At 47.3% G+C, this 10,159-nt stretch overlaps 1 non-coding gene and 1 pseudogene across 1 annotated transcript; one reads left to right on the top strand and one right to left on the bottom strand.

The window, feature by feature from the left end:
- Nucleotides 1-2,782: 2,782 nt before the first annotated feature.
- On the bottom strand, nt 2,783-4,881 carry LOC101663861 (annotated as a pseudogene).
- On the top strand, nt 3,545-3,677 carry LOC115868380. The gene has a single exon (XR_004045553.1). It is a non-coding gene; the product is annotated as a U11 spliceosomal RNA (small nuclear RNA).
- Nucleotides 4,882-10,159: the final 5,278 nt, after the last annotated feature.

The following is a 10,159-nucleotide window of genomic DNA, read 5'->3' as shown; positions in this document are numbered from 1 at the left end:
TCCAATACCATCATTCGAGTGCATGGATCTTCTTTGGTCTTTTTTATTCAAGTAAGGGAGCATAAGCCAGCCCCCCAAATTTTCTCCACCCCAATTCTGTCAGACTAACATTCCCTGCTACAGCCAAGTCCACGCTGATAATCCAGTTGCCTCACAGCATTTGAACCCAGCTCTCCCTGTCTGGGAAACTCTTCCAGGCTGCAGTGTTACCCAGCAATCTGAGCTTGATATGACTTTTCTGTAAGAGGCCACTGCACACTCGGGTGGTCAGGCAGCATCTTACCCAGAAAAATCCAGAGAAGCCTCTGGTTTGGGGCCCAGTTGGGGTCTGCTTGGATCCAGTGAGAGGGGAAATCTTGGCCCCTAAGTCTCCATCAGGCACACTTGGGATGCATGAATCAGGGCCAGATGGAGGAAATTATCCTTGAAATGTGAGCAAGATTACAATCCTGGGCCAGGCCGGAGGACACAGGCATTCAGGGGTGAAAATGCCTGGGCCGTGGTGTGTTGGAATCCAGCCATAGGGGAGAACATTTGAACGTGGTGACAAAGCTCATGGTATTGCCAAGTTTGGAAAGTGAACTCCAGGTTTGGGGGTGGAGAGGCAGAGATTCTGATTACTAATCAAAGGCAGCACCTAAGAAGGGGTCTAGCGTCTCAACGTCTTTACCACCCAGGCCAAAGCCTTCACTCCAAATGCTGTCCACACTCATGCTCACTAGATGCTTGACACAGAGTAGAACTTTCCAAATTGCCTCCGGACCAGGACCATGGCCAGCCTCAGCCTTTTCAGCACAGATGACCATGGGGTTGAATGCAGGTAGACAACCATGTGGAAGAGGAAAAAGAAAGGCTAACTCTCTGAATGGGAAGATGAGAACCTGCCGTTGGGCCACTAGATTTAGACTAGATGTATGACCATCTAGATCAGCAGTTCACAACCTATGGGTCACGACCCATTTGGGGGTCGAATGACCCTTTCACAGGGATCGCCCGATCCATAACAGTAGTAAAATTACAGTTGTGAAGAAAATTACATTTTATGGCTGGGGGAGTCACCACCATATGAGGAACTGTATTAAGGGGTCACCGCATTAGGAAGGTTAGGAACCACTGATCTAGATAAATGAATAGGAGCAGATGAAGCAAAAGAGAGGTGCGTACCAGGGTCCAGGTGCCTGGTACAAACACCTTAGCGAGGTAAACAAGTGCGCAGGGAGAGAGGCCACGGCCAGGGGCAAAGAGAGGGGGAGAGCAGCTCGCAGAAAGGGCCTGCTACAATGATGGAGCAAAATTCTGAGCCAGAGGTCATCCAACAAGCCGTCCTTCCTCTCAAATCTGGTGCCTTGTTTCCCCCTCCCAGTGCATTGCCATGTGACTTCATGCAAATGTCGGCGTCTGTCCCCTTAGACTTTGGGGTGTGTGTGTGTGTGTGTGTGTGTCCCTGGGAGTGAGTGGACAGGACCCAGAGTTGGTGCTCAGTGAGTGTGATGACACAATGAGTACATGGCCATACTTCAGAGCGGAAGCCGGAAGCACGCCAACCTAGAGAGCTTACCGGGGTCTCCCTGCTCCCCACCCCTGGGACTCCAGGACAAACTCTCCCCTGCAGCCTCCATCTTTCTGGGAGCCCAGCGACTGAGTCTACAGTTCACCTCTGACGGGGCAGACAGACACCTCCACCCAAGCACCGATTTCCTGACAAGAGAGTGGCCCAGACGAACAGTGCCTTCTGCACGCTCTCGTTTCCTGGTCTCCAAATGCAATCTCTTACCATGGGATGGCTTCGAATTCCCTGTCTCCAGCCCTATCACCCAGACAGCCCACTCCCTAGTCGGATGTCTAATCAGCGCCTCAAACTCCACATAAGCAGACTGAGCTACTGACTAACCCAGCCCCACCTATGTGACCCAGAGCCTTTCCCTCCTCAGTAAACGGTAACTCCAGTCTACTGAAAGTCATCTTGGATTGCCCCTTCACCCGCCCCACCCCACCCAGCAGCAAATGAGATCAAGTCTACTTTCAAGTGACGTCTAGTCTCCAGTAACTTACCACCTACGCCACTTCTCGCCTCCAATGTGACTGATCTTCACCTCGCCTCTACGACACCTGGGACCCAGCTCTCTGTTTCGGCCAAAGTGACCGTTTGAAAACCACAGCAGCCTCCGGCTCCTCCCCACTTGACTCATGAAGGGTTGGCATCCGTACATCGCCTTAGACTACCTGGGAGATACCCCAATTTGCATGTTATCAACCTAAAGCCATCCCCTGTTCAGGCCTCTCAAACTGCAGTAGCTTTGGGGCTATTTCTTGAGCCCCAGGCACGTCCTCCCTTAGGGCCTTTGAACTGCTGCCCTCTGTTTGGAACGCTGCTTCCTCAGAACACCCTGGCTCCCCACTTCCCTCCTTCAGAGCCTTATTCAAATCAACCTATTTGCCAAGCTGTCTCTAGCCACCCTACCAAAAATGGAACACTCTACCCACCCGCGTTCTCTTTCTCATTGTAGTCTGTATCAATAGTTAATATTCTATTTGCACTGATCATTTCATCTATCCAATACCTGTACTCCTTTTCTAGCACTGCCTTTAAAAAATGACCACACATTGGGCAGCTTAAAACAACAGAACAGTGTTCTCCCCCAGTTCTGCTGAAGGTTGAAATCCAGGAATCTGGAATCAAGGCACCAAAGGAGCTGTCATTCCTCTCAAGTCTCTAAGAGGGATCTTTTTTTATTTGTTTTTTAACCAGTCACCTTTTTATTGATCTTTTGGAAACAGGAATTTATTTGCCAGAAAGAATGATCCCATGATCCTTCTGCTGGAACCAGCGCAAGGCCGCCTCTTTGCCAATTCTGTTTGGCCCCAATGCAGCCTATTCCGTGCTTCTTATTGGCAATGCTGAAGCCTGGCCTCCCCAGCACCACGTAGAAGTCCAGGTCGTAGATACTGATGCTGGGGTCATATTTGATCCCCAGGTTGATGTGTTCCTGGATCCCCAGTCCAAAGTTTCTAATATCAGAGAAGTTATTTTTCTGTAACTCAGACTCCCGCACCTTTAGACTTTTCTCCAAGATTTCCTCTGCCTTGGCCACACGGACTATGCAGTAGAGAGCAATTTTTTTTCATTTCTCCTAATTCCTGCCTCTTCCTAGCTTCTACTGGTTGCAACTGTGAGCCTTCCTTGGCTGGTAGCTGCTTCATCCCAATTTCTGCCTCATTGTCCCATGACCTTCTCCCGTATGTATTGCTCTGTTTGATGTCCCCATGAGTAAATCTCCTCCCCTTTATAATTCAATATGTCCCTGCCTCTCTTGACTCTATATGCATAGGCTGAATTCACAAATAAGAATACAGTCCTAAATACTGGGAATACTTCAACAATCTTTTGGGGGGATACAACTCAACCCCCAAATCTCCAGCCTCCCCTCACTAAAGTGCATAACCCACAAGAACAAAAAGGTGTGTCCCTTTTGCTTACTTCTCTGTCCTCAGGCCTAAACAGTGCCTGGTAAGTAAAATATTCAATAAACACTTAAGACAGAAAAAAGGGGGCTTCTGTCATTAACTGGCACATGTAGGGCATCTCTATTGCTTTACGTATGGAATCAACTCAAGAGATTTCGGAAGCAAAATTTTTGTTACCTGGGCTGCTAGTGATCGTTGGTCCTGGCGCTCTAAAATAAAACACTTAAGACAGGAAGGAGTGGGCTACATCGCACCATGCAAGAAGTGGGATCCTCCTGGTTCTGCTCCTGAAGCCAACACATCAGTTTTTGAATCTGTGTGCCAGCCTTCATCATGCTCCTGAGCAGTGGAGCAGGGCAGAGCTCAAGGGCTGGAAATGAGCCCTCCATGTCTCGTGACTGGCAGTGTGCCGAATGAAAGTTCTGTGTCACACACAGTATTAACTCAACCCTTGGACAAGGCCCTTTACCAAGCCTCCTTCCTAATCTCTGGGTCATTCTGAATGCTCAACTGGAAACGTTGAGCACTGAAGGACCATGACTGGGGTTCTGAAAACATAGCAAAAATGTCAATATGTGATCCCCACTGCTCTTTCCCATCAGGCTCTGCGTGAGTGGCAGTTGCAGCCCAAGGCCCTCTAACCCCTGCTCATTCCCAGGAGAGTGGATCTTTCCTCACTATCTTTCCAGAAACCACTGCTTTTAATGAAGCTCAGGGATGAGTTGATTGTTAAGGCGTCTTATTCTCTAAGGCATGAAGCCTGGAGACACCCAGAACGGCCACCTGGGAGAAACACTAGACACAGAGAGCCGGACTTCAACACAATTCCAAACAAAGTCCAAATTGTTCCATTTGATTCTCTGCTGGTAATTAACTTTCCCTGCGACTCCCCTGTTGTCGTGACAACCTGTCAACAAACAAGTGGCTGGGAGGGATGGGATGGGTGCAGGGGCTGGGGAGAGCCTGTCCACCTCCCAAGCAGCCTCCCCATTCTGCCCTCCAATGGTTCATGAGTGGAGAACCCAGGCTGTGGCTTCTGGCCTCAAGGCTGGAGACTTGTTCTGTGTCTCCATTCTAGACTGTGCTCAGCTTACTGAAGGGGCAGTTGTCACCAGAGGAGAAGATACTGGAAACACTTGTGCTCAGAACGGGTATCAACAACTCCATACCCATGAAGGCCATTCCCATCCAAGGCAGAGAAGAGAGTTCAATGCTTGCTTCCCTGGGGGTTCTGAGGCTGCAGACTGCCACATCTTTTCCCCCTGGAGCAGCTGTTGGGTTCAAATGGCCAACTTGTGGCTAGCAGTCAAGTGTTCAAACACTGTGCCTCCAGGACCCCTCTCCAGAACAATGCCTAGTATTGAAACCCCACTATTGTAGAGTCCAGGCCGACTCACTCTTGGGGCCCTGGTGCATGTCAGTCTGGAACTCTGCACCATGAGCTTTTCAAGGACTGATCTTTCAGAAGTAAGCTACCAGGTCTTTCCTCCAAGGTGCTTCTGGGTGGATTTAAGTCTCCAAACTTTCAGTTAGTAGCCAGTGTGTTAACCTACAACTCCTATCTGGCTGATAGGTATTCAGTATGTACTGAATTGGTATATTAATCATTAGTGTACAAAAGAGAAGGAAACCCCAGAGCAAGACTCTGGGCTCTCCTCAATGCATGAGCAACAAAGGGAAGCTCAGCATCATCTCCACTCCCACGGCACCAAGCGGCATAGCCCTGCCTTTGTAGCCCTGCCCACTGGCTGCGCCTTGCAGCTCAAGTTAAGTGTTTCCTGTGGAGGGCAGTGGGGCGGGGGGGAAGGAGGAACGGGGGACAGATCAATGACCTAGACCTGCAATGTCCAATGAAGCCATTAAGGGAGAGAGATATGGCTATTGAATGTGTGCAGTGCAGCTAGTGTGACTGAGGAAAAGAACTTTTTATTTTATCTGAATTTATTTAAATTTAAAAAGTGATGTACCCATCTAAGATACAATGGTGGGTCTCTACCTGTCTGGTGGGAAAAGGGGTGAAGAAAACCAAAGTTTCAAGAAACAATCCAATGCTCACCTTCCTGACATGATCGCTGAAGTCAAAATGGGTGCATAAGTAAATGTGGTGAAGAAAGCTGATGGTACCCAGCTATTACCAGATATAGCATCTGAGGTCTTAAAGGCTTGAAGTTAAGCAAGTGACCATCTAGCAGGGAAGTTACAAAGACCGCATGGAAGAAGCACACCAGATAATGAGGTGTCAACTGGATCACCTATCAGGCATCAGATGACCCAAAGCCAAGAATTATATTGATTCAAATGAGGCGGGGTAGAGTGAAGACCCAAATCCCATCTGTAGACAATTTGACATCCCCTCACAGAAGGGACACAGGAAGAGATGAGTCAGCCAGGGTACAGTATAGCACAGAGGAAACACACAGCATTCCTCTAGTTCATTAACATTTCCTCCCCTTAACTATCATGACCCCAGTTCTATCTTACAAATCTGGCTGGACCGGAGCATGTACACTGGTACAGAGGAGAACTCGTGACACATGGAATCCAGGACATATAAACCCCTCAGGAACAGTAATGGGAGTAGTGATACAATGAGTGTAGAGGGCAGGTGGGGAAAGAAGGGGGAGCAAGGGGGAAGTGATCGCAATGATGGACATATAACACATATACCCAAGGAGGATGAACAACAGAAACATAGGTGAAGAGAGACAGAGATCAGTGTAAGATATTAAAATAATAAAAATGGATCATGTATCAAGGGTTCGTGAGGGTGGGAGGATGGGGGAGGGAGGGGAATAAAGAGGACCTGATACCAAGAGCTTCAAGTAGAAAGAAAATGTTTGATGGCTACATATATATAAATGTGCTTGATACAATTGATGTATGGATTGCTATAAGAGCTGTAAGAGCCCCCAATAAAATGATTTATTTAAAGAAAGAAAGAAAAACCATCCAAAGGATTACGGAATGCCAGACTTCACTAGGCTGAGACCAGAAGGCCCATCTACCCCTACCAATTCTCTGATTGGGATCCCAATAGTCCATCCCAGGCAGAATTACAGAAGACTGTAGAATAAAACTCAGAATCTACAGACCAGGCTTACTGGTCTGATAGTATCTGGTGGAACCCGTGAGGCTGTGGCCCTTCGACACCCTTTGAAACCTGGAACTGAAGTCACCACTAGATATCACCTTTCAGCCCATCGCTCGAGAAACCTATAAAAATAACACCCATGAAGAATGTGCTTCTCAGAACAATCAACCACATGAGACCAAAAGGGCAGAGTTTTCCCAAAAGCAAAGTTCAGAAGTTGATAAAAGGAAGGGAAGACAGGCAAACAGAAGCGGGGTGCTAAAGTGACAGAATTGTAACTGAAGGCACCAAAAAAGCCTCGTATCAGTTGTTGAATAGGAAACTCATTTGCCCTGTAGATTTTCACCCAAACCACAATCAAATGTTCAAACGATCCAATGAATACCATAACTGATCCAGTGATTGAAAGACTTTTAAGTATGCTTGGAACAATGTGGGTGTGTGAAACTACCATGTCAACACTTTCTTTTAGGTAGTCTAAATACACGTATTGCCAATGAAAATTTAACATCTGAATCGAGGTATGTTCTAAGTATAAAATACACACTCTGTTTTGAAAGGCATTTTTAAAATAAAAAATAAAGCACATTGTTAATGTTTCCCTATAGATTATGTGTTGACATAATCAATATCATGCGTGCACTGGGTATATGGAGTTAAATAAAATGTACTGCTGAGAATAACTTCACCTATTTGTCTTTATGTTTTAATGTGGTAACTAGAAAATTATAAATGGTCGATTCTATTTCGCTTAAACTTCTGTTAGACAAGGTCGCTACCACTGAACTTCAGTAACAGCAATAACTGAACTTCTGACTTAAAATATAGACTCAGCATGCATCCTAGCTGGAATAAAACTATAGAATTGTCAGAGGGAAGATCCCATCGCTGATCATGTTGATCACTAGAGTACTGAGGAGAAAATCAGAAACCCTGGGTCAGTGGAACAACACGAGTCAAAGAGCCACACAATAAACCCAATTCAGGCCCAGCAGATGGTCCAAAGACCCCAGTCCAGAGTTCAAAGTCCCTTGGCTTTAGGCCCCGGAACTCCATTATCTCTCATAGTCAGACTATTTCACTTCCTCTCCTAGAAATAAATGTTGTTCCTCACTGCAAGATTATATGTTCTATTTTTTAAATTTACATTAAAGATATTCCCAAATTAATCTGGCTGTACAAAAAAGGTCTTCTTCCCACAGGAGGAGGCCTAGGGGGGAAGTTTAACAGTTTCTCCATAAACCTTATTTAAAATCAGTGGTCAAGTTTCCAATGCTTTTTGTGGCTGCTGGCCGCACGAACCTTGTCCTTGTACTCACTGATGCCCTGAGGAAAGAATCTTCGGGCAACTGACTCCCTTCAAGCAGCGACATTCTCCCCCATCCTGACCACATCAAGACCTTCAGGGTCCCTGGACAACGCAACCAACCCATTAGGAAGGCCTGATAAAGTGGAGAGAAAGCCTAATGGCTGCACCCAATTCAATGCTCCTCTGAGCTCAGCCACACAATGCCGCAAAATGCAAACAAGCAAGCAGAACCCCAAAGGAGGCAGGTGAGGCTAGAGAGGTCCAGGGTCTGGGAAGTCTTTTATGGCATCTCTCAGACAATAAATTGTACTGAGGAAAGGTTCCTGGTAAGCATATCAGAGGCCTCCGTTCAGAGTTGTTGACATTTTAAAGGGACTTAAACCTCTACACAGTAGGGAAAGAGTTAACAGCCTTCAATGGGTCTATTATATTCATCTCCCTTTGTGGGGTGAATGAACTTGGCTCACCTGCAATTTTGACTTCCTCACTCCCACCCCCACCCCCCAAAAACTAATGGCTGAAAGAAGGACTACCTTCAACCTGAGGAAGCTTGCTTTCCAGGAGTCCGAGGTGGTCATTATTAACAGTCCCTACTTCAAGGAAGGGAAAAGCACCAGGCTGGAGGGTGCCCCAAGAGGCAGCCAGATTTCTCAGAAGGCTGTCCTGGAAATAATCTTTGAGAGTGACGGGGTAGGCCAGACACTCTTCTTAGTTTGGGCTGGGGGCAGGCAGTCTGGGCTGGATACTGCCCTTGGCAAATTAACCTCTGACGTAGGTGGAATAATAACTACCCTATTTCACAGAACCTGGTGGCATCCTATTTCACAGAACCTGTGGATATACTACCTTATATGGCAAAGGGGGGTTGCGGTAGCATTTGAAATTCAGGTTGCTCTTCAGCTGAGCTTCAAAGAGAGGAAGTTGTCTTGGATTAACTGGTGGACTCAAAGTAATCCCAAGGAGCCTTTGCTGTGGAAGATGCCGGCAAAGGGGGTGTTGGTGGAGCAATGTGAGTTAAGAGGGACTCAACCGGCCTTTGCAGACTTTGAAGACTGACAGAGGCCACAAGCCAAGGAAGGCAGGCAGTCTCCAGAAGATAGAAAAGGTCAGAAACCGATCCTTCCCTCGACCCTTAGGAAAAGGTCTCAGTTCCCATGTGATCCTGGTTTGTGCCCAGTGAGACCCATGGCAGATGGCAACCTCCCTAACTGCAGGTAATAAATCCAGGTTGTTTTAAACCCCTAAGCTTGAGGTGATTTGTTGTAGCAGCTAGGGAATCACATTCTTTTCTCTTCCTAAGTGGTTTCTAAATAACCACCTTCCTCTTTCACAGACTGTGCAGGAAATCAAGCTTTGGATCACTGTTGCGTGTACTTCTTTGTAAGGACTTCCTCTTCCTGCAGGAGTCTTGTTCCTGAGAGGCCAGACCCAAGCTGCGGCACCCTGTCCAGTCACCTCACTGGCTGTTTAGTTTTAGACCCTCAGCTTCCTCCTGTATCTTTCATTGCAAATTTACCTCACATCTGGGAAGAGGTGGGATCATTGTGATCAAAGAGAAAAATAGGCCAATTACATGTTCTCTACCAACTCGCAGCCAAGGAGTCGATGCTGACATAGAGCAACCACCTGGGGGGTTCCGAGACTACTTACAGGCTCTCTACAGTCTTTCACCCAACATGGTTTGGAACTGCCAACCATGAGGACCACAGCCCATTGCATAACCACTATACCACCAGAGTGGTGTAGAACTAGAGCCAATCTTTTCATAGGGGTCCAGCTATCACCTAGTGCATGCTGACTCAAGGAAATCCCTGAGTGTCCCAGTACCACAAGGCTCCACAGGATGTTCTGTGGCTGGTTTTTTGAAAGTGGATCACCAGGTCTTTCTTCAAAGGTCTTTTTTTTCTGCCTCTGAGTGAATTCAAACCTCCCAGTTAGTTACAGAGGACATTAGCTATTTGCACCAGCCAGGGCCTTTGAAAGGCCCTTCCACTCTGATTCCACAAGATGAGGATGGAATCAGCCCAGCAATGGCAGAGACACCCTCTAAGTCACACAGCCAGTGAATGGCAGGATTGGGGTTTTAACCCAGGTTCTTGACTCTCAGGCCAGAAATTCTCATTTCCCTGTTCTGGTTTCAAAATGCCTTCAACCCTCCCTTCTGGAACCTTCCCACAGCATAGAAAAGCAAAATCCTACACTGCTCACAGGGCTCAGGATCCCCTTGCCCTGCACGTTCAAGTCCTCCTCACCCCCTCCTTCGTCGCTTGACCCTTCCCCGGTTTCTTCCACTG

Source organism: Echinops telfairi, unplaced genomic scaffold (assembly GCF_000313985.2).
Source record: "Echinops telfairi isolate 266 unplaced genomic scaffold, ASM31398v2 ScPeMD7_9;HRSCAF=40, whole genome shotgun sequence".
Lineage (NCBI taxonomy): Eukaryota > Metazoa > Chordata > Mammalia > Afrosoricida > Tenrecidae > Echinops > Echinops telfairi.
The sequence above is the reverse complement of the archived record's forward strand: the minus strand, read 5'-3'. Positions and strand labels throughout refer to the sequence as shown.